Source organism: Melitaea cinxia, chromosome 20, assembly GCF_905220565.1.
Source record: "Melitaea cinxia chromosome 20, ilMelCinx1.1, whole genome shotgun sequence".
Classification (NCBI taxonomy): domain Eukaryota; kingdom Metazoa; phylum Arthropoda; class Insecta; order Lepidoptera; family Nymphalidae; genus Melitaea; species Melitaea cinxia.
In genome coordinates, this window is record NC_059413.1 from 13,832,147 (window position 1) to 13,858,618 (window position 26,472).

Here is a 26,472-nt window from a genome sequence, read left to right on the forward strand (position 1 = left end):
GTGATACATGCGAATAGGTACGCGTGTGTGACTCGATAGCTTTACGCAATTAGTACGTTTTCAACGCGTTTTATAAATATACGAACTTTTTTTGTTTATTCGTTTGTTTTTTATTACATCCTGGTCTATGTTTTGATGTAATTTGTGATATTTAATTGGTATCGACTTCGCGACACTGGTGAATGTGTATGGTATTTTGAATTGATGAAGCTTTTACCAACGAACGATGATAATAAATGATTAAACAACATTGTTTCATTGCCAGATGTCGATTTAAATATTTTATTTAATCACTGTGGCTCGATATAAAGGATATCTTAACCAAAGAAATCCTAAAAATTTGCACTGTTCAAGTAGACTTCACAAGCATTTTTTTTTCGTCATTTTAAAGAATAATCCTTTATTTTATAATTATAGAACGCGAATCTATACCGATTCGGAGCGTAAATTCTGATGATAAAAACCGACTGGAAAATCAATTTTATAATCTCAACTTGCTAACTACCGTCGGTTAGTAGAACAAAATAAATACAATACAAAAGAAAACACTAGTGTTTTTCATTAAACAGTTCCTGAGATGAACACCACAGCCTCATTCTCATCATACTCTTTAAAGAAGCTTTAATATGCAACCTTCATCCCAAGTTATCTACGTTGCGGTAGAGACAGCCTCTCCGCATTGTCTTCTGAAGTCAGCCATAGCAGCGCATTGTGCGAATAGCTCGGATGTTGTAGGTACATTGTGATAAGATGGCTTGATTCATAGCTGAGATCAACTGTATGTCGTACGAGTGCTCGTATTAAGATAAATGTTAAATGTACATTTATGCAAAATGTCGTCGCGAATATAAAAAGAGTGACTTAAACACAATATTGTTGAGTTTTTTATTTTTGCAGTCTTACAAGTACGGTCTTTACTGAGAAAAAGTATATGGAAAAAGCCTATACTAATAAAGCCTAACTATAAAAGCGCAGCAATGGTTTTTTTTTAAAGTATAAATTAATATATTTTTAGTTTATTTTTAATACACATAATAGTAACAAATAGCTAAATACAATATCAACCAACCCGCATTGGATTCTTCTCCTACATGGGGAAAGAGGCCTATGTCCAGCAGTGGGATATTACAGGCTGAAGCGTAAATACTCCTTGTTTAGTAAAATAAATAAGATTTATAAAAGTTTTTTCAATTAAGAGTTACTCAATGCCATTTACTTACGTACTAAAAAATAAATTAAACTTTAATAAATATTAAATATTTCATCATCATTATCATTACAGCCTATACAGTCCACTGCTGGACATAGGCCTCCACAAGTTCACGCCAAAAATAACGTGAACTCATGTGTTTTGCCCATAGTCACCACGCTGGGCAGGCGGGTTGGTGACCGCAGTACTGGCTTTGTCGCACCGAAGACGCTGCTGCCCGTCTTCGGCTTGTGTATTTCAAAACCAGCAGTTGGATGGTTATCCCGCCACCGGTCGGCTTTTTAAGTTCCAAGGTGGTAGCGGAACTGTGTTATCCCTTAGTCGCCTCTTACGACACCCACGGGAAGAGAGGGGGTGGCTATATTCTTTAGTACCGTAGCCACACAGTACGTAAATATTTCATCACATGAAGAATATAAATCAATATTAAATATTCATAAATCGAATACAGCGCAATATTACGGCGTATTGCAAACCAAGAGAAGTTTATACGTACACAAAAAGGTACAAAATTAAAATCCATATGACTTTCCTCGTCTCGCAATATCGTAATCATGAACCACGCATTGGAACTTCGTTATAAGACTATCGGAGCTCGTGATTACCATTTATATATAATACAAAATCTAATGAGGCATTGATCTTGTGGGTGCTTTCCGTGTAGTTTATGGCTCTCTGAGAAACGACGCAATTGAACACGTTAATACATGCATGGCCTGAACTGTTGATTTGATTTGAATAAATAAGGCGTGTATGATGGTAAAAAATATATAACAAGATATTTCTGTTAATGTTTATTTTAATAACTAGACTTAAAATCTGACTTGAATGACCAAACTGACTAATGAAAGTTTTGAGTGTCGTTGCAACCATTACAAAAATGTTGCTAATGTATATAATATGTATATGTATTTATTTTAATATTATTTTAACATTTTCTAACAGTATAAACACATTGGTCCGGGAGCCAGTAACAAATTTTTATGATAACATTTTTTTCTTCATGCGTGGGAGGCTGCCGCCCTCCGCCCCATAATTTTTCCCAAATTTCAATTGGGAGGGAATAATTGACAAAATTTGTAGCTGGCCCCCGGACCACATAGTCAGAATATTTCTAGAATATAAGGAAAAAATAAATATCAAACTTATACAACACATAAAACGCTCTGCACTTTACTATCAAAACGCATATTTTAAAAGTTGAGGATATAAATTATAGTGACAAAAATTATAAGTTTTTTAAAGCACGTTTTTAATCATAGCTCCTACACTTAACGCACTGATGTTGAAATTTCACTAGCTTTTAGCACTGTTTTTGATTTTTAAAACTTTTTAAGTATTAAAACATTCATACATTTAAAAAACTCAGAGGATTCTGTTTAAATATTTTATAGAATATTAAATAGAAATAAAATAAAGACAGAGAGCGGACGGAATTTCATTCATCTGAATTTATTTTCAGTAAAAAAATTCAAAAGATTTATATATTTTTCATTTTACAATAAAGATTATAAAGCGTCGTCCAGACTGTCCCAGGGCATTGTACCCGAGCTACTTGTCATATTTTCTGAATGAAAAAGTACTCCCTTTTAGCTAGACGGTATTTTTAGTAAACTAAAGACTGAAATACTATTTTTTCTTTTTTTATGTAACAAAAAGTTTATTATACACATGACTACTTACTGCTACTTACGCCGCGTTGGCGCAACGGTCACAACTATGGCGCCTGTTGCGCTGGCGGTTGCGGGTTCGATCCCCGCATATGATAAACATTTGTATTGGCCATACGGGTGTTTGCCGTGGTCTGGGTGTTTGTGCAGTCCTTGTCCCCACAGTGCCTCGGAGAGCATGTTAAGCCGTCGGTCCCGGTGGTTATCATGTACACCTGATAGCGATCGTTACTCATAGTAGGGAATATATCCGCCAACCCGCATTGGAGCAGCGTGGTGGATTAAGCCTGATCCTTCTCCTATATGGGGAAAGAGGCCTATGCCCAGTAGTGGGATATTACAGGCTGAAGCGTATAACTATTTGAGAGGAGTATTATTGAGCTGTGATCTTGTGTAAGGTTGCGGTACTTCCCCGTCGGGCTGCTCTAGATTTAAATTAGATATTCCTATTGTTTCCTACTTCAATAAACTTATTAGTAACATCTTTGAAAAATTAATATTGTTTTCGAAAATCAAAACCAAGCATAATTTACCACAGATTGAAGACTCAATTAGCACATTCTGCGTAGATAGGACTAAATAAAATATTGATGTATGTCGGGTAGTTTCGAATAACTTGGTAACGTTAGGACGTCTGACACCTCAGTCCTCCCGTGACCATGGTTGCTGTAAAGTATCCGAAACGTCGTGAATCAAAAGTTAATAAAACGCGATAAAATCCGAAAAAGTTGTTTCACTTAAATGAAAAATTAATTTTATGATACGAAAATTTTGATTTTATAAAGCAATCACAGCTAATGACTGTGCACTACCGATCGTGGATTCCATCAAGAACTAATGCCTGTATGAGCCAAACTACATAGGAAGGTTATTTCTGTGATATAATAAACCTGATCACTTTACACTTAAATTCTCGTTAAAATTTTATCGTAATACAAGCATATTAATAAACATAATACTAAAATTTCATTCAATATTTGTGAGTTGAAACTAATATATTCGTGATGAACACTACAATTATAAACTTGTTATAATACTTAAGAGAGAAATTCCTTTTTTTATTTTGTTTACTTTATTATTATACTGAGTTTTATTTAAATGTAGATTTATTTACTTATATATTTTTTTCTTTATGTACCTTAATACGTTAAAATTACATTTCATTCGATCGATGATCGTCAATACACATTGTATATATCAACATATGTATATAAACTAGGCAATTAAGCTTATAAAAAGTCTCACAAAACATGTATGAAATCGTATGAGTTCAGTGAACTTATATTATACATAAATTATGTATTTACTTAAAGTAATAGTACTATAAAAAGACAATTTAGCAAAATCGAATAGAGATGATAAACACCGATTGGCCTCCCCTTTGGGAACCGCGCCAAGAGGGAGACGTGATGTTATTTAGGAAAGTAATCACAATGTTAATAGTAGTTTATGCAACTGTCATATAATGAAGGGTATTAAAACACGAGTGCGAGTTTATGAAACGAGCGCAGCGAGTTTCATAATAGTAACGAGTGTTTTAATACCCCTGTTATATGCAGTTGCATACACTACTTTATCTTCACTAATGCAATTAATCAAACAACAAGAGTAAAAGCTGACAATAGTTTATTTATAATAATTGTTCAAATTTTGAATGGTACAATTCTGAAAGTTAATGTTAATTATTGATCCAGCAGCTGTAGCGGTCGCGGGGCAAGCAGTAGAGCTCGTAGACGGAGTCGGAATATTTATAATTACTTCATTCGTCTTGTTTTCTATACTGTTCAAGATCGTATTTGAGACTTGAATTTTATTTATTAAAGACTCATCAATGTAGCTTTCAGCCACAGTAGAAGACTTCCACCCTCCGTGTCGTTTCAGTGTGGTCAAATCACCACCGCTATCTATGAGAAGGGTCGCCGAGGTGCGCCGGAAGCAATGCCCCGTGTACAACGCTGGGTTAGGCAGATTCAGAAAACTTGCGATAGTTTTTCCCAGAGCACCAAATTTATTAATACCAGTTCTTTGATCGACGCACTTACCCGATCTATAGCTCAAGAAAAAGGCAGGGTTTCGACAGGGGGTTGGTCGAAGTTCCATGTATTTTTTACATACGGCATAGCAGTTGCCCGTCACAACAAAAGAACGATCTATTTTCGTTTTTGTTTTCGAAACTTTCACCATGATTGTACTGTCATCTATGTTAGAGACTTCATCGAACTGGATGTTGTATAGCTCTTGCCTTCGGCATGCCCCCATTATGCCGAAGATTAGTGCAACCTGTAACAATAAACGATATAATAAGCTTGAGGTACATAGCCAAGGCAAAAACTATGATTTATGAAGTAGTAAAGTGTAGGTACCTACTACCAAATTTATACACAAAGCGCTTAAACGGAGTGTCTAGATAACTTGCGTGTGTAGTACGTAAGTACTAGGTAGATTAAATAACAGAACTAAAATACACTTACCTTTTCAAGAAGATACAAAATATCTGGTGAATCTTCCAGGAACATCTTTATTTGACCTGATGTAAACGTCAAGGACTTTTTTTCCTTGTGTCCTTCTGAACTGCGTTTCAGGAACGCTATGACTTTTGAATACTTCGTGATATCAATATTGTTGTAGATACTTAGTGTGGACTTGAGCATAGAATATTTAGCCCACATAGAAGATGGCTTGAATTTGTCGGAGAGGTCTTTGAGATACGCAAGAATGACATTTTCAGAAAATGATGTAGTTTTCTTTTCGAACTTCCATGCCAAAAAGTTATTATATTCTTTTTCATATAATTTTCTAGATTTTTCTGGCAAAATATTGTGAGTTAATTTTGTTGCCAATTCTAGAATATCCGGAGGCGTACAAATATCATCGTCGCTATCCATTTTTAACTTTTAATTTATTAAATTAAATTCACGCGTACACACGTCGCGTATAGCGTATTGTCACAGTGATTTTGCCGCCATTAAAATCTAACCAATGAGAGCGCAGCTGCGCGCATGCGCGCGATGTTGTAATGAGATTTTACGATATCGATGTGGATATTATACCATCATGTGAAATTGCTTAAATTGAGTGTTTTGTTGTCTGCGCTATAACAGTAGTAATTATAAGTCAAGTATTGGAAACATAAGTAGAATGTTACAACATTAGTGTAGATAAACAATATTATAAAAGTACAAAAACTAAAATATAACATATAAAGTTTTTTATTAACTTGGTAAGATTACATATCTTGTTATCTTATATATAAATAGAAATTAACCAACTGCTGGCTTTGAAATACACAGGCCGAAGACGGGCAGCAGCATCTTTGGTGCGACAAAGCCAGTACTGCGGTCACCAACCCGCCTGCCCAGCGTGGTGACTATGGGCAAAACACATGAGTTCACGTTATTTTTGGCGTAAACTTGTGGAGGCTTATGTCCAGCAGTGGACTGTATAGGCTGTAATGATGATGAAATAGAAATTAATGTTGTTAACCGCATAACTCGAGAATTTCTCGACCAATTCGGCTAATTTATTTTTTGTATACCCCTTAAGGCTTACGGAAGGTGTTACTACTAAAAAAATAATAATTAAACATTAACAAAAAAAAAAAAAAAAATTACTATTCACTTTTGACACACGACGAACTAAGTCTGTCCGGGCAGCTACACTCGTGTTAGGAGATCCCGCTCTTCTATTACATACGTATTTGTTAACTAATGATACTAAATAGGCAATGATATTTGGTATTCACAATACGTATTCGTTGATAGTAAATTCCGTCAGGTAAACGGTTTGCATAATGTACTAGTATTCTTTTAAAACTATCATTAAACCTAAATGGCATGAGATGAACGAACGCGCGAACGTAGGGCTCATCAAACCTACGATCTGGTCGCATTCATAAGATTTTATCTTACGTATTAAGTTCAGTGGTTTATGTGGAAGCTACTTTTTTTACATTAGTATAGTGGCGAATAAGCGTACAGTTTACTTGAAACAAGCGGTTCCGTAGCCTATGGACAGCTGAAATATCACGTTGTCGAACCTACCCTCCTCAGAAGTTCTGGCTACCCTACTCAACTGAGGAACAACTTGAAAGCAGCGATATTTGGCTACGAATTTCTGCCAAGTAGGACTACACCAGATTAAGGGTAAGATTTTTCTATCTATGAACTACCTCAAATTAATTAACTAACTGAGGTAGGGCACTCAAAATATGGAGCAGCCCGACTGGGGTAGTACCTCGATCTTAGAAAAGATCACAGCTAAATGCTGTTTTGTGTTTTTTTCAGCTGTTTTCAAGCAGTGTTATGTTCCTGTTGGCGAGTAAGGTGACCAGAGCTTGGAGGAAATTGGGGATATGGTCGGCAAATTGTTTGCGATGCGTCTGGTGTTGCAGGTTTACAAGGTACGGTAATCGCTTACCATCAGGTGAGCTATACGCTTGTTTGCCGACATTATCTTATGAAAAAAAAAAATTGGGATAAAAAGTCACCTACTGTATGTGATTCTGCAACTCCAGCTATCGACAGGTTTCATTACAATCAATTCAATAGATTTTTTCATTAAAGTGTAACAAAGACCCATCCATCCTAACAAAATATCGTATTTGTAATATTAGTAGGATTATCACGATAAGTTCGTTAGGAATACCGGTTTCCTAAATTGAATAAAAGCTTCATTTCTTGAAAATAGCGTTGCAATTTTTTAGTACAATGAATAAAATTGTAGCATCAAAAACGGTAATGGGATAAATTAAGAAGCAAAAGCCAGACAGACAGACTATAGAACGTTCCAAAATGTCTAACAAGTAATTCAAGCTTCCTTTCAACAGCCGACGTATTTAAAACAAAATATAAAAAAAAACTTAAAAACATTTGCAATACTGAGTCTACTCTCAGCTCGACGTCCTTTAGATGGAAGTTATTTTAAGTTTGGTAATAAGTAAAAATTAATTACCGTAATGGCATAGTTTATTTTTGTAACAAGATTAGCTCTAATGAAATTTGTTGGGTATAAAACTAAACGCAATTATTATTAACTGAACAGCTTCATATGAAACGTTTAAATGTACGTAGATTAAGGGAAACCTTTGTGTATGGGAAACTTAAGAAATCACCAAAAAATTAACGATTTTTACAAAACATTTAAATGTTAAACAATTAATATCTAATACTATTTGTATTACTGTACAGTTAGTTAACATGTATTTACTTTGGATCTGGAAAGAATGGACTTATTTAGGGTTTTATTAGACTTCGCGATAAATTGGTACATATTTCTCAGACGGTGACATCTATTCTAGTCTGATTGTAATTTATAATGGACAGACTTCGCACACACTTAATCTGTTGGCGGTTTGAATATGTACTAAAATCATTAAATTTAATTTATTTATTTAAATATTGTGAACTATCAAAATTTCAAGTAGTAACTGTGATTAAGTTAATTTTATTTTCGCATGAAATATCTTTATTAAAGAATGCTAGTGTGGGATTATGAAACGACTCAGAGGAGCGGAACAATAAAATGTATAACAATGTACTCTAACAGCTTGTAAACATTCCACAAGATGGTAACGTGCTTATACAGCCACGATGTTCCACTATGTTGATGATAATTTATTTATTTCAATCAGTGGTGGTTGTGTAGGGTTACTAACTTTAACTAACTTTCCTTTTAACTGAGTAGGGTATAGGACGAAATATCCAGCTCAAAATCTAGAGCAGTCTGTCTGGGGAAGTACCTCGACCTTACAGAAGATCACAGCTAAATAATACCGCCTACAAGAAGTATTGTGCGTGTGTTGAGTAAGGAGACCAGAGCATCTGAGGGGAATTAGGGATAAATTCGGCAACGTGAATGGAATGCTTCTGGTATTGCAGGCGTCTATAATCTAAACGGTAATCGCTTACCATCAGGTGAGCCGTACGCTTGTTTGCCGAACTAGTGATAAAAAAAAAAAAAAATCATATGGTGTCAATTTACGTGTACTGGGCCAGAATAAGCCAATATAATAAATATCGAAGCTATGCAGGTGAAACCACGATAAATAACTAGTGCAAAGAACAAGACACTTGCAGGGCAAGGACCTCTAATGAAAAAAGGAACTAACGTTTAGAATAATGAACGTGTCGGCAGCCCGACCGGGAGTGTTATTAATTTCATGCGCTATGTCTAAATGTAGGAACACTTGCTCTGCAGCGAGCTGTAAAAATACATACGTTTACTGTCCCGTGTTGAACGCAAACAGAAGCCGTTCTAGAACATGAAATTTATAATAACATAAACATTACTTGTGATTGCTTTAGGAAGATCGAAGTGACATTTAACCATTTAATACCCGTATTAGGCTATATTTAAAATATGTAATGTTTTAATACTTCAATATGTTTATATTACTTATGATGTATTTATGTTTATTGTATGTATCAGGTATTTAACGTATTTATAAATATGGATGTGTAATCGGTCGGCTACGTGTACGTTAATTTCCTTTATTTACCTGTTTTGCACCAATTTGGTAAAGCGAACTAATCCTCAAAACGACTAACTAAAACATTAGATATTATTGCTGGACAAATACTTATAAGCTCTTTTCTCATTCTTAGTAAAAAAATTGGTAATCATGGCTTTGCAACATAAATATTCTCCAGAAGAACGAGGATTACGTTTTTATACATAAAAATTTTATTTCCCACAATCAATACATAGTTACATTTAAATAAAAACAAAAACCTGTTAAAGTTAACGATGAAAGGAATCTGATTCAAATATCCATGTAGTGGAGTCTGTAACAATGTAATTTTCGAGGGTAGTCAAAAATACGTCAGTCATCGGTTCATGGATGTTGTTGTTTTGCGGAGTGGGCTCAATCGACTAGCGGACAATGAATTGGTTACATTGTTTTATATATGTGGCTGTTGGGTTACAAATTTCAAGTTTTAGAAGAACTGATACCTACAGAGGCTTGTTAAAATATCAACTCATCTACCTGGCATCCTGTTACAACAAGTGGGTACTGTAGAGGCATATACTATAAAAAAAATTATACTATAGGAGTACAACACATTCACGTCCTGTTAAAAGAATCTTATTTTATCAAAGAATATATCTGACTAGCCCGTTGGCGCAGTTTGTAGTGACCCTACTTTCTGCTCCGAGGGTTGTGGGTTCGATTCCCACCCCGAGTCTGGGTGTAATATAAATATTTGTTTATATATTTATATATGTATTATTTATAAGTATGTTTATCGAAAAAAAAATGTAGCTATATACCAGTCGGCTGTAACCTACAACACAAGCATTAAGTTGCTTACTTTAGGAACAGACGACCGTGTGTGTATTGTGTAAATATTTATTTATTATTTATATATTTTTTACTAGCCGACCCATGTCCATTTCGTTGGGTGTTAATTATTTTTGTGATGCAAATATATAGTAAAGTTTTCATCTCGCTTGTATTTCTCCGACTTGATTTACATATACTATTATTTATCACTGAAATTTTTGTTCATTAACAATAAAATATATAGCCTATATCACTCTTGACTAGTGTAGCTTTCTGTTAGTGAAAGTATTTTCATGATCGGATCAGTATTTGCGAAGTTTAACCCCTAAAAACAAACAAAGTTAAAAACTTTGCCTCTTTATAATATTAGTATATACATATTAGGAGATAATATATATGTGCTGTGTGGCTACGGCACTAAAGAATTTAGCCACCCCCTCTCTTCCCGTGGGTGTCGTAAGAGGCGACTAAGGGATAACAAGGTTCCACAACCACCTTGAAACTTAAGAAGCCGACCGATGGCGGGATAACCATCCAACTGCTGGCTTTGAAATACACAGGCCGAAGACGGGCAGCAGCGTCTTCGGTGCGACAAAGCCAGTACTGCGGTCACCAACCCGCCTGCCCAGCGTGGTGACTATGGGCAAAACACATGAGTTCACGTTATTTTTGGCGTAAACTTGTGGAGGCCTATGTCCAGCAGTGGACTGTATAGGCTGTAATGATGATATATACCAGTATATTTTATTGATTGGTGACGAAAGCTTGTCTCGCACATAAGTTATTGATTAACTTTACCTCAAATAGTAAACTAAAACTTTTAGAATAGATTGGAATATTTGATGAAATATTTGATAGATAAAACGGAGTGTGATTATGAACAAAAAATACATCATATTCTTTTGGATATTATTATACGTTAGATAGCAGCCGATGTTTGATTGATTTAGCTAGTAACATTCCGCTACTGAGCATAGGCCACTTTCTCCATGCATGAGAAGGGTCTAACAAGCCCTTTTTGAATTTTTGTATTACAGACTATATAATATATCTCATGGCACGGAACCCTAAAATTAGCCACACGTACTTCCCACGCAAGATCTCTGATATTAGTGTTGCCCAAATTCAGTCTTGGTCTTGCAGTCTTGGTCTTGTTCTTGCGTTTTTGCAAGACCAAGACCAAGAACAAGACCGCGTATTTTTAGCAAGACCAAGACCAAGACTGACCGTGCAAGACTTGAGCAAGAACAAGACATAGCCTGCAAGACTCTTGCGTCTTGCAGCTAGGACTTAGCGCTATTTCACTGAGTAGTTAGGTGTAACAGTTCGGTGTATAGGTAGGTACGCTTAGGAATTCTATGAGACGCAAAAAACTGTATCAAAGAATATGAAAAACTGGACCTATGCGCATTACGACTAATACCATAAACATAGCGAATAAAAAAAATCTATTAAAATCAAACTGAGTGCATGCATAGTTATGTTTTAACCATCGGCACTTTGATAATGCGGCATCAAAGGTTTTGTACTTACTTCTCAAAGAAATTTGCGGCTTTTCGGAAGTACATGGTTATGATACACGCGCCGGCGGCTTCTTTTGAAATCTAAAACAATCGTTGCCGCCACGCCGAAATCATAACATTTGACACTATTTGATTGCCGCCATAGGGCGTAGGTATACTCATGCATAATAATTTCGAATTTTAAGAGTACCTACAGGTGTTCCAAAGAATAAATAAGTTTCAGAGTGCTTAGAATGAAAATGAATACATTATACTGATCACGCAAGTAGTATTATGATTAGGATAAAATGGTAAGGATAGGTAGTAGATGTCATATTAATTCATTCTAGTAAGTATATATTATAATATTGATTACTTATATGGTTTTAAACTAATTACTTAGGTACTATTATTGTACATTTAGTCATTATATTTCTTAAGTTTTTACAAGAAAAAATAGCATAAAGTGTTCAAATATCACCCGTTTAATAAATATTGTAGTCACTTTTAAATATACTTGAAACGTGTAAAAAAATTCTACAAAACTAATAAAATAATATAAAAAGCGTAGGTACTTACCTACTAATAAAATAAGAAGCCTGCGATAAGAGTTTTGTATTACTTACCAGCCCGAATATCTCTGAGAGAGATGATGAGAGTAAGTATTTACTAGCTGTGCCCGCGACTTCGTCCACGAGGAATAGTAACTTTGGAGGTATAGTGACGTTCAGGACTTATTTATTTATTTTAAAACTTCTGTCATCAAACATACAAACGAACTCTTCAGCTTTATAATATTAGTATAGATGTACGCCAAAACATTCACTTATATGTAAAGAATAGTGATTGGCACTAATTCTTTACATATATTTTATTCACGCGTCGCGTCTGTACAAGTAGGTAATATTTAGTGTGTGTTTGTACGCCGCACGCGGCATTGTTTGATTTGCGGCGGCATCCTTTTCATAGAGCCGGCACGTGGCGAGGCGGCGCGGTAGAAAGCAAGGAAACGTACTATAAATAAAGGAATTATTTTAATTCCAGTCATTTCCAATTGAGCTGTGCTTCAAGTCTAACTTAATAATTGTTTTTACTAATTCTCGTTGTTTTCTAAAAACGTATCACGTGTACAATTTAATATGAGTGACGAAGATTCAAATTATTCTAGTCCGAGTAACGAGAGTTTGAGTCACAGATCTAAAAGACCCAAAAGCAAATTTGAGGAGTTTTTCGAAATAATTCATGCATCCCAAACTGCCTTCTGTAAATTGTGCCAACATAAAAAGATTGAAATAAAAATGAAAAACAGAAACACTTCAGGCTTAAGGAAACATCTAATATCTTTCCACAAAAAGGAATCAGAAATATTTCTTCCTGTTAAACCAAAATTAAGTGGAGATATCACAAGCTTTTTAGTAACCGCTGGAAGAAGTGGACAGGTAAGAATATTTTTTTAACAGTTAAAAGAATTTTAACTCTGCGTAGCTATTCATGCGATACTTTCAAAAACGCCATTAACTTACGTAAGTATTTTTGAGTTAGTGGTGTTTTCATCTAGGGGTGCGACATATTAAGTATGTAATTATCGTCTTAAATATTTTTTATAAACACCCATATTTTCATTTAATCGGCCAGTAACAACTAAGTACTTTATTTTGGTAAATTACAGTACAGTGCAACCTTAATATAACAAATATCAATTTAACGATTTTCTCGATTTAACAACAACAAACCTCCTCCTCTTATACGCTCAAACCTAGTATGTTTTAAATAATAACACAAGATTTATTGTTTTGTTTCAGTCGGAAAACAGCAGTGACAACATCACGACAGCTACAGTTGATTGGGTGGTGAAAAAATATCTTCCCTTCTCATTTTTCGATGACGAAGCTACACAAGTATATTTTCGATGTATTTGCCCTAATATGGTGTTTCCTAAAAGGTCTACACTTAGAAGGAAAGTCAAAGAGCGATTTGAAGAGCTCCAATTGAATCTCAAGGAACGACTTCAACAATTATCATCTAAAATGTCTTTTACCATTGATGGGTGGACGTCAATTGCTGGTAGGAGTTACTACGGGGTTACTATTCATTATATAGACAACGAATGGAAGTATCAATCTGTAGTTCTTGATTTTATACCATCACGCGGTCGACATACTGGGGAAGATATTGCAACGATTTTCCATGAATGTTTATTGGAATATGGCATAATTGATAAAATACAAGGTATCACGGTCGACAACGCAACTGCAAATACCAAATTTATGTATGAACTGGGCAAACAGCTGCCGCCACACTTTGATTCAGACAATCAACATTTCCGGTGCTTTGCTCACATTTTAAACCTTGGTGTACAAGATTTATTAAAGACCTTAGCATTACACTGTGAGTCTGACACTAACGCGCAAGATCAGCAGTACGAAGACTATGCAGACGAAACTGAGGATGAGGAAGATGAAGAATCTGCACCAAATATTGCTGACTCGCGTACATCTGTAACAAAGTTACGCAGTATTTCCAGTAAAATAAAAAGAAGTAAGATAGTGAAGAAGAAGTTTCAGTCTGCTTGTGAAGCAGCTGGCGTGCCATCAAATCTAAATGCCATTCTTGACTGTCCAACGAGATGGAATTCCACACATGATATGATTGGATTTGGTTTAAAAGTGAGAGCGGGCATTGACATATTGTGCAGTTCTGTCACCGAATTAAATGATTTTCAAATCACAGCTAATGAATGGCAGGTACTCGAAAAATTACATAAATTTCTAATAAACTTTAAACTTTTAAGTACAAAACTTGGTGGAGACAAATATGTTACATTACCGCTAGTCATTGTATCATTCAATCTCTTGCTAGATAAAATTGAATCCATGGTAAAACAGTTAGATGAGAAACCTAATCGATCTGAAGTGGATGAAAGGCTCATTCTAGCTTTCCAAGCAGCTCGAGACAAAATGCTTAAACATTACAAGAAGAGCAACTGGATTTATTGTACTTCTTTAATTTTAGACCCAAGGCATAAGGCTCAGACTTTTGACCTGACAATGTGGGGGAAGCAACTTAAAACAGAAAGTCTGCGCAAGTTCAATGAACTTTATGAAGAATATAAAAGTCTACGCTCACTGAACAAATCTCTGGAATTACCAGAAAAAGAAAATAAAGTATGTGATGAAGATGAAGACGTAATAGACTTTGATAAACTCTATGAATGTCCCTCGACGTCATCTGGATCTTGTCTTCAAGGCTTAGTGATAGACGAGTTGGAGGAGTACCTGAGAAAACCAAGAACTGCCAGCTCGGAAGACATTTTAGATTGGTGGAGGACGCATGAGACAGAGTATCCGATTTTATCGAAAATGGCCCGTGATTTTCTCTCAATACCTGCAACTTCAGTACCTGCTGAGAGGTTATTTTCTAAAGCATCATTAGTAATTAGAAAACATAGAAATAGGTTAAGTGATGAGTCAGCCAGATGGTTACTTTGTATTAATTCTTGGTCAAAAAAATTGATATAAAGTATCATAACCTAATGATAAAGCTGTTGATTTGTGTTGTATTTTATTTTTTATTCAAATAAATGATAAATCGTAAAACTCTTTTATTAAATTTCTTATAAGTTGAGGGTTCAATCTCTTTCTAGACAGATAAGTATTGTTCTTTAAAATACAGTCAAGTTATTGTAATTAATTTGTTTTTTTACATGTTTTAGCAAATGTAAGCTTATAAATCATAAATGTTTATTAAGAAACAGTTACTTCCATGGAAAACGACATATAGGTCAGTTGATTTTTCGAATTTCTTATCAAATCTTCAGTTATTTATTAATCTGCTTGATCTTTACTATGGCTATGTTAATTCAAGCTCACAATGTTCCAATTCTAATACGTTTTTCTAAGATTTAAAGTAAACTTTAATAAATAGTAATAGACTAATAGGTAATTGCAAGACTTGCAAGACTCTTGCTGCAAGACCAAGACCAAGACCAAGACCAAGACTGGGAGCGCAAGACCAAGACCAAGACCAAGACCAGGTGTATTGGCGCAAGACCAAGACCAAGACTGGCTAAGTCTCGTCTTGTTCTTGCATTTGGGCAACACTATCTGATATGTATTTCAAATGCACGGTTACGAGTAGCAAAATAGAGAAAATGCTCCAGTTTTATATCTAGCGAGCCATCGTCCTCATTCATTCTGTGCATTAAGCGAATGACCTAGGATTACTAACAAAGAACGGGAAAAGAATGAACTGCTTGTATTGTGTGTAGCCTTTCTTTTAGGATGGAATCCAGTGCATAATACGAGATAAAAATTGGGATTGCCTAAAGATATAATAATACTGGTAGAAATATACAAAAAGTTGTTCCAGTTTTCAGACATCTAAATTTTCAATTTTTTTTAAACTTGGATATTTGGGAATAAAGTATTAGCGTCAAAACCGGTAAATAGTTAATTCCAGATCACTGATGCAGAAATTACAGTAAATAACCCATTATATAACTGATATACTCGTAGATATAGAGATGCTTGTGCGAACGCATAAAAAGGGTTAAGTGTCATCATCATCATTATCATCATTACAGCCTATACAGTCCACTGCTGGACATAGGCCTCCACAAGTTTACGCCAAAAATAACGTAAACTCACGTGTTTTGCCCATAGTCACCACGCTGGGCAGGCGGGTTGGTGACCGCAGTACTGGCTTTGTCGCACCGAAGACGCTGCTGCCCGTCTTCGGCCTGTGTATTTCAAAGCCAGCAGTTAGATGGTTATCCCGCCATCGGTCGGCTTCTTAAGTTCCAAGGTGGTAGCGGAACTGTGTTATCCCTTAGTCGCCTCTTACGACACCCACGGGAAGAGAGGGGGTGGCTATATTCTTGAGTACCGTAGCCACACAGCAAGCAGGTTAAATGTGTATATAATAAATAATACATATTTACTTCTAGCTTCAAATTTGTGTATTTACATAAATTTGTTTCTGTATCAAGATATTGCACAATAGGATTTACTTTAAAGATCAGAATATTAAATTTTGTTGACCGCCAGAACGATAATAACAGTGTTGGCGTAGTGGTCACAATTTTTGTGCCTTAACTTACTGGATTAGTATCCGTTTATATGGTGTTTACATCTGCAATAATAATAAAAAAATCTTGATTTGGATAAACATATTATATTCGTGTTTCCAACTATCGATTTTCGTCCTAAGAGACACTATTTATTTCCTGTCATCAAATTGGACAAAATATTGCAAACATACTCACGGAAACACATTTGTATTGATAAATTCCCACTTAAAGCTATAAAAGTTGCAACAATCCTCGCCCTAGCTACGTTTTTCAGTGGAAGATAAGACTGAGATTGATAGCTGTTGACGCTCAGAGACAATGGCTGAAGCACAATGCCAGCGTAAGCAGAAAATATGTACCGAGTAAAGGTAAGCTATGGGCTGGACGGGCTCAAATGACGTGTTCAGTGAACACGGCCGGGCTTTATTATGTTGAGACAGCGTTTACGCGATTTAATGTTTTGTACCGAATAATCTATTCTTTTATGCTATGATGATATGAAGTACACGAGTTTGCTGCATATTGGAACGTATTTTTATGATCCTTTAAACCTTGGCAGTCATATAGGCTAAGTTTGTTACTTTTGTAATGGTTATATCGTATTTGTCCTTTTTCATAATATAAATAATAGAGACTTTTTAATTCCATTTTGGTAGTTACTCCTTAAGAATCGATGAAGCTTTTCATATAAGGCCCCCGATATGAGAAAAATATGAGGCGTAAAATCTACCGAACGAATGACCTGGTTTCCGATAGATGGCGTTATTTGATTCGTTTATTTATCATTTTATATGGTTTTAATTTTTTCCTTAGACTAGTAAGCCTTTTTTTGCCTATTTAGACAGTCGATCTGAAGGTGTAAACTCGAGTCGTGCGTCAGAGTTGACACACACACATACTTTTTAAGTACCTATAACGTAGATGGTCGTCTGTTCATGAAGTAGGCAACTTAATTTCTGTATTACAGCTGGCTGATTTATATAGAAACATATTTTTTAAATAAATATATGTATAAATTATACATAGTAAATAAATAAATATATAGTACACCCAGACTCGTGGTAGCAAGCCATGTAACTTCCAACTTCAGACTCGGACCGATAACTACTTACAGTTAATCACAGTAGAATGTTACTCTAAAAATAACCACAGAATTTATGAACATTTGCTATATGCTTTTCTGCTTGGTAATAAAACTACAAAAAATATCTCATAGCAGTCGCTGCTCGATAGACTACTGCGTCAGAGGTCCGGACACCCACACACTATCAAAACAAACACCCAGACCACGACAAACGCGGCTTGTACAAATATTTGATGTTCTTTGACGTGCTAAAGGTTCATACAATAAGGCCGCATTCACTGTTAATATTCCACTTCTGTTTGTCGTAGCTTGATTTTTAGAGCTTCCCTCGATAGACTGGCGTTATCAGAAATTACATTTTAAATAGGATCGTTAGATAGAAGAACATACTAAAATAAAGTTTGCAGTTTGACATCTAATAAATGAATGTAATAATCGTATAAGGATTTTCGACTCCTAAGGGGATAATAGGAAGAAAAGTATAGTTTTTTTATTAGTGACATATTGTTATTCAACAAATATATACAGTGTAAATAATATATAGTAAAATTCTCGTGAAAAATACCTTCTGTCAATAATGTAAAAGGGTTGAGCTTAGTCAACTACATTGTTTAACTGCAATTTTTCTATCAAATATAAAGATTTTTACCATGTTTTATATTTTTATTTAAAAACCGGAATCGACAGCTTTACTTGATTCGAGGTGCGGTGGGAAAACCCACAAGGGTAAACATTACAAGGCTGAATTTCTGTACAGAAATATAAAAATCAGCTCCCAGCGGAAGTCGAAACCACCATCATCGGTGTTAATGGATCTTTTATATTACTACAGCAAAACGATTCTCATGTTTACACATTAGATCACTAGACTGTTAAATCCTTGTGGTTTCGCGCAAGCGAATAAAAAATCGCCATCAATTGGCAATTTACATTGACAAGTGATATAGCGTGGGTAGTTGTAAAAATAATCAATTAAATACGCATTGTTAGTACTCTATAAATATTATATATAGTACTATATATTAGTTATAACTCAAAAAGTACTTGTCAGATCGCACAACGGTCGGTACACCCAATAAAAAGTTATGAGTCAATACCTTTTTTGAAGTCGGTTAAAGCACAATTATTTATAACCCTAACACAGACAAAGTCGCAGCCTAACGGGCTTTATTTTAATAAATATTGCAGTCAGATTTATTTAACGAACGTATTATTAATTATTCTAGTGTTTGAAACGAGATACCCTGACTCGTTCAATCTATTTGTTTGTGTTAAATAGTGATTAAAATTTGAAATTCTATGCATAATATACGCCTAACGAGAGACAACAAACTCAGCATACACTGAACTAGTATTTAAACGCGAGTAAACGGGTAGCTCGAGGGTTTTTGATTGTGATATTTATATACCTACAGGTAAGTAATATAACAAGTAAATGAATGATTAATAATTGTATTAAGTTAACAAATAAATGGATGATTTTTTTTTAATACAACTAGATCGGTAAACAAGCTTCGGCTCAACTGATGATGAGCGATTACCGTAGCTTATAGACGCTTGTAACACCAGAAGCATCGCAAGCGCATTGCCGACCCTATCCCCAATTCTCCCCACGAACTCGGGTCACCTTACACACCAACAGGAACACAACACTGCATGAAAGCAGTATTATTTAGCTGTGATTTTGAGCAGCATATTTTCTGCTGTGTCCTATCTCTATATATAAATTATTGTACATCAAGGATTTATACAAAGAATAAAAGTCAACAAACGAAAAAAGATTTAGACCCAACAGGCCGTTACTCTTTCAATCAACCATCATCAAGCTCAGATTGACTGACAGACAACGCAGAACAGATACTAGGTACCAGTGATGTGTTATAAAACATGCGTCTATATATTACTAAGCAGAATATTTTGATTGTTTGTTTGTTTAGACAGCCTTGTCTTGTTGTACGGATCGTTTTGTCCATTATCTTTATCATGTTTATATATTAGATAGAATAGAATATGCCTAATAGCAAACTATTATATATATATAATAACAGATAAATATACATAAGAACAGTTATGTATAAAACTATATAATGTACTCTGCATTTACAATGACTTAAAATGATAAACAAATGTGGAGCAGAAATACTTTTAAAGAATGCAAAGTAATATACAAGATATTCATTTTACCAGCTTCTTTATTTAGTCCTTTTTAGATTCGTAGAGATGCGAGATAGCGTGTATTCAAACAAGTTATTATGCAAATAAATCGTTTGTTTTATAACTCAAGTGTGACTTAGTCTTTTAACTACTAAAGTGGCAATCAAATACGACTGGATAGTAAGCATTGAGGTCAATGCTTACTATCCAGTCGTATCCAGTCGTATCCATCAGGGTATATCCTACTCAAAATCTGGAGCAACCTGTGTGGGGAAAGAACTCAACCTTACAGACGATCACAGCTAAATAATACTGGTTTAGTGTTGTGATTCTGTGGTGAGTAAAGTGGCCTGAGCTCCTGTGGAAGGGTAAGGGCAGGGTCGGCAACGCGGTTGCGATGCTTCTGGTGTTGCAACCTCGTTTATTTTGGTTGTTTGCTGTGTTTTGCTTACCATCGGGTAGACCGTAGGCTTGTTTGCAGAACTAATTGTATAAAAAAGGTGGTAATAGCGGCATATGGATGCTTGTAAAATTATGAGCATTACGCGCACTATGCAGACTCTACCTCAACTGTACTCTACCTATACCCAGCGCATCCTCAAAAGGTCTGGCTACCTTACTTCAAGGGAACAAGACAACTTGAGAACTATATAATTAGACTGTGCATTTTTGTAAAGTACTCCTCCAATCTGAATGTTCTTGTTTTCCAGTACGATATTTTCTTCTCTACCTTCTTCTTCTTAGCTTGCGGATTCTACCTCTGTTATCAAGACGCTTTTGGCTACCTCACTTATCCCAGCAACATATCTTGAGCGTAGTATTGTGATTTTGCATTGCCAATTTTTATACACAATAAGTTATTTTTTTTAAATACTTTTTTGTATACCACAACTTCATAATGCTCATTAAATATAGTTTTAGAATATTACTGTGTGGTAATTATAAATTAAAAGTTATAAAAAAGGATCAAACTTTAAAAACAATTCTCTCCATTAAAAATCGACTCGGGTAACATCACTAAGTATTATTTCCATCGTTGCATATTTCGCACACGTGCAGTCACTGGCTGGCGGCGTGTAAAATTTTAATCGTTATTGGCGGGTGCGTCGGCCAGGCGATATGTACTATATTTGTAGAATCTTTATTCTCTGCTTGCTGTACTTGTACGTGTCTAGGTGATATGGGGGTACCTTTTTTAGTTTTAAGCGATGGTTTTTTTTTGTAGAAGCAAATAACTTCGTCAGAAAGACAGTTAAAACGTTTTGTAACTATAGAAGTAAGTTGAAATGTTTGGAGAGCTGTAATGTTAGAGTTTTGTTGTGTAACCACATAAATTGAATTTTATCAACAAAAACGAATGTTCTTTATTTTTATATATATTTTATCTTAATATTATTTATCTATATTTAAAATCTATACAAATAAATAAAATTGTAGTGTCTGTTAGTAATAATAAAATAACCGCTTTTTACTAAATCCATATGTATGTATTCTATAAAGTATACACGGCACATATACTAAAATAATATTTTTGACAATTTTTGTCTGTCTGAAACGGCTGCGCCGATTTTGATGGGACTTTCGCTGGCAGATAGCTGATGTAATAAGGAGTAACTTAGGCTTTTATCATAGAAATTAATTTATTTTATAACTCTGCGAACTGAACAATAACTTTTATATTAAATTTCACGCGAATGAAGTCGCGGGCACAGCTAGTATACAAATATTTCAAATAAAACCTATTACGATGATATACTAGATCGTTCAATAAGTCCCGAGACTAACCTGGAAATGGCGCATATATTAAAAACTCTTTTGATTTTTAAAAAGTACTGGCTATCAATACAAGAATATGTGTCAAATTTTTAAAAATGGAACAATAAAATTATTGATTTTGAAACATTTAAGTGACGCTACGGTTGTAATTTCGATACAATGGAAAAAAACGAGTTTCGCGTGTTGATAAAACATTGTTTTTTAATGGGAAAAAATACCGTTGAAGCACAGCAATGGCTTATAAAATGTTATGCAGGATCACCTCACTCTAAAGCAACCATTTGTCGGTGGTATGCCGACTTCAAACGCGGTCGCATGGACACCAATGATGGGGAACGCTCAGGTCGTCCAAATGAAGCAGTGACTCAACAAAATATTAAACAAGTCCTCAAAATCGTATTGGAAGATCGGAAGGTAAAAGTGCGAGAGATAGCCGAGATAGTGAAGATTTCAGCGGGTAGTGTTTTCATTATTTTACATAAATATTTGGCCATGAAAAAGCTTTTTTCTAAGTGGGTGCCGCGTTTGCTTACAACTAATCAAAAGGAACAACGTATCAATGATTCAGAGCGATGTTTGGCGCTGATGAATCATAATATAAAAATAGGTAAAAAAGCTTTTTAAGTTAAACGGTTTTATGTTAAACATACATTGCAATGTTTAAGATAAATGTACTAAAAACCAAAAAATAATAAAATAGATACAGTCGTGGGAATTATAAACATATGCATAGACTAGACTAAAATAAAACCGTGGGGCACGTCAATTGTCTACAATCGTTGATTAAAATGTTTGTTTTGTAATGTTACACTATAATTAGGCAGTTGTTCAACCGACAACGATGGACGTGTGATAAGTAGGGCTAGAATGTGGAAACAAGCTAGCAAGCTCGATTATAAGCGAGTTTTAGGGTTTCATAGTGGTGAGCGAGTAGTACTTTTATCATATGTTTTGTCGATTAAAGACAAACTACGAGCAGTGAAACGATTCCTCGCCAGCCAGCAGTGTGAATGTCCAACGATAAACTAGTTGAAACATCTCTTTTATTTACATGGAGTGTATAACTATTGGAATTTCCATGAGCAAGAAAATAGTAAGTAATTTCCTCACCGTCTGCGGGCCAACTGCCTATTTTAACGACGAATTAAACGATTCTTCTATCGCACATTAAGTCGATAATTTGTAGACAATTGACGTGCCCCACGGTCTTATTTTAGTCTAGTCTATGCATATGTTTATAATTCCCACGACTTTATCTATTTTATTATTTTTTGGTTTTTAGTACATTTATCTTAAACATTGCAATGTATGTTTAACATAAAACCGTTTAACTTAAAAAGCTTTTTTACCTATTTTTATTTTCTAGTTTTTAGTTTTTATTTCGCATTCTGTTTAATTCATTTAGTGCTTCATTATTGCAAGGCCCATCTTAAATATTGAGGTTGTATAGTGCACTGTATTCTTCTTGTCAAGCCCTTTTATTTGATACCCATATTGGTGGGATTGATAAAAAATTGTTATCAGACATTTGGTAGCGGCGGCCAGCTTAGATTTCAATTTTACACAGTAAATTGTATTCTACTTGTTGAGACCTTTCATTTGATACCCATTGTTGATGGGATTGATAAAACCTAAGTTATCCGCCATTTTGTAGAGGCCGCCATCTTGGATTTTAATTTTATATAGTACATTGATTATACTGGTTGAGCACTTTCATTTGATACCCATATTGATGGGATCGATAAAACCTACGTTATCCGCCATTTTGTAGCGGCCGCCATCTTGTATTTCAATTTTTTATAGTATATTGTATTCTGCTTGTTGAGCCCTTTCATTTGATACCCATATTGATGGGATTGATAAAACCTACGTTATCCGCTATTTTGTAGCGGCCGCCATCTTGGATTTCAATTTTTTATAGTATATTGTATTCTGCTTGTTGAGCCCTTTCATTTGATACCCATATTGATGGGATTAATAAAACATAAATTATCTGCCATTTTGTAGCGGCGGCCATCTTGAATTTATAATGATAATGAATAAACATAATTGTATTGTCACCAAAATCCAAAGTGTATACAAAATTTCAGATTAATCGGTTGACAGGAAGAGGGTGAAATTTGAATTACTAAATTTGACCCAAGAATAAATAATAAAAAATAAAACAAACGGGGTGAGCTAAATAAAACCGTTTAATAAATTTGACCCAAGAATAAATAATAAAAAATAAAACAAACGGGGTGAGCTAAATAAAACCGTTTAAAAAAGGATTTTTTACGTCGGTATGTAACAATGGATGAAACCTGGATATACCATTTCACTCCGGAATCCAATCGGCAGGCAGAGGAGTGGAGAGCGGCTGGTGAAAGCCGCCCGAAGCGTCCAAAAACTCAGAAATCGGCCGGTAAGGTTATGGCGTGTATATTTTGGGATGCGCATGGAATACTTTTCATCGACTACCTTGAAAAGGGGCAAAATATAAATAGTGACTCTTACATGTGCTTATTGGAGCGATTGAAGTACGAAATTGCGGATAAACGGCCTCACATGAACAAAAAGAAAGTGGTGTTTCACCAGGACAACGCTCCTTGCCACAAGTCCGTGAGAACGATGGCCAAAATTAACGAATTGGGCTTTGAATTGCTTCCTCATTCCCCTTATTCGCCAGACTTGGCCCCCAGCGATTACTGGCTGTTTGCAGACCTCAAAAAAATGCTTCAGGGTAAGAAATTTGACTCAAATAGTGAAGTTATCGCAGCAACGGAGGCTTATTTTGAAGCCAAAGACAAATCGTTCTACACACATGGGATAGAAAAGTTAGAAAAGCGTTGGAGGGACTGTATCGCTCTTGGAGGAGACTATGTTGATGAATAAAAATTAATTTTATAAAAAAGACCTTTTTTTAGTACTTAGTCTCGGGACTTATTGAACCACGTGTTAGTATACTTATACCTATAATACGAATGCTTTGTTAGTCAAATAAGCTGTACGTCCGCGATTACATCGCTTAATTAACTTTACATTGTAGTAATGAATCCTTACATCAGATAAAGGAATTGCTTTGTACAATGCTAGCGTTATTGTTTACATATGCAATAAATACATAGCTTCAACGAGTATGATAATAGGGACCATTGTTTTGTTAACTGAAGATGGTTTTAAAATGCCTATCAAATAAAATAAGATACTAATTACAGCAGTTCTTTAAAGTTATCTCTTAGGGGAGCGTTTAAAGAGCTCTATAAGAATATTTATAATCTTATAACTCTTCCGATACGGCTAGACCGATTTTTATGAAATTTTGTGTGCATATCGGGTAGTTCTGAGAATCGGCTAACATCTATTTTTCGTTCGCCTAAGTTATAAGGGAAGGGGGGTACTAAGGGGGTTAATAACATATATGGCAAAACAACGTTTGTGGGGTCAGCTAGTATGTATATACTTAAGATCGAATTTCGATATTAATTTTAATACTATTTTATTCGTGCTTAGCTGCCCCAGCAAGATATTGATAAATTTAAAGGTGTAGTGTTAGTACATGCAGCAATAAAATCTTGTTACACGGACAAACAGGCACAGTTACGTAATTAAATAATCAATACCTATAATAAATATGCAAATGTAATATGTTTGTGCACGCCAACCTGCGGTTTTCACTAATATATTGTGGTAAGCTTCACGCTGACGATGCCTAAGCTGACGCCGCTGGCGCAACGGTCACAGCCATGGATTGTACCTGTAGCGCTGGCCCGCACATGACAAACATCTGTATTGGCCATACAGGTGTTTGCCGTGGTCTGGGTGTTTGTACAGTCCTTGTGGGTCTCCCCACTGTGCCTCGGAGAGCACGTTAAGCCGTCGGTCCCGGTTGTTATCATGTACACCTGATAGCGATCGTTACTCATAGTAGGGAATATATCTGCCAACCCGCATCGGAGCAGCGTGGTGGATTAAGCTCTGATCCTTCTCCTACATGGGGAAAGAGGCCTATGCCCAATAGTGGGATTTTACAGGCTGAAGCGTAAGCTTCACGTAACATTTAGTGTTTTTTTCATGTCAATCGGTTCATAAATAAAAAAGTGATGCCAATTTAAAGAATCACGTTGAACATGTAAATACGCAAACGACGATGTTTATAATCAAAAATAAACCAAAAAATATATCCAAAAATGCTGTCCAAAGTCACTATTCCACTCGGACGAAGTCGTGGGCACAGCGAGTTATACTAAATTAATTATATTATTGTAATTTAAAAAAATTATTTCATATTAAAAAAAAACAGCGAGACAACTTAATAAAACAGATAGTTTTACCTCTTCACATATGTATGTATTATCAATCATAAACCAGCCTTTTTACTAACAACGAACTTAAACCTATTTAATGCTAGTAAATAATTATCAGTAAGTAATGTTCTACAATCCACGTTAGAGTCTACAGTACAGTGAAACCAAATAGTGATACAGCAAAAACGTACACATATTCCCTCGTAATCCTGTTAATATTATTATAATGAATGCGAAAGCTTCCATGGCGAACTCTTCACGGTGTATTTCAAATACTTTTCCTAGTTTCAGACGTATGAAATACTCTCATTTGTCTCGAGTTATTGTTACAAAACATTAAACGCTGTTTTTGAAATGAATACAATGAAACTTTTTAGGGCGAACCCATCTTTGCCTTAATAAAAATAGGTATGTACTAAATTGAAAATACCTAAAAATAA

At 35.1% G+C, this 26,472-nt stretch overlaps 1 protein-coding gene and 1 long non-coding RNA gene across 2 annotated transcripts in view; one reads left to right on the plus strand and one right to left on the minus strand.

The window, feature by feature from the left end:
- The window catches only part of LOC123663527 (nucleoredoxin-like), an 87,232-nt gene that overhangs the window by 53,690 nt on the left and 7,070 nt on the right, over nt 1-26,472 (minus strand). The window lies entirely within an intron of this gene.
- LOC123663528 lies at nt 10-871 on the plus strand. Its single transcript, XR_006744673.1, has 2 exons — nt 10-191; nt 570-871. It is a non-coding gene; the product is annotated as an uncharacterized LOC123663528 (long non-coding RNA).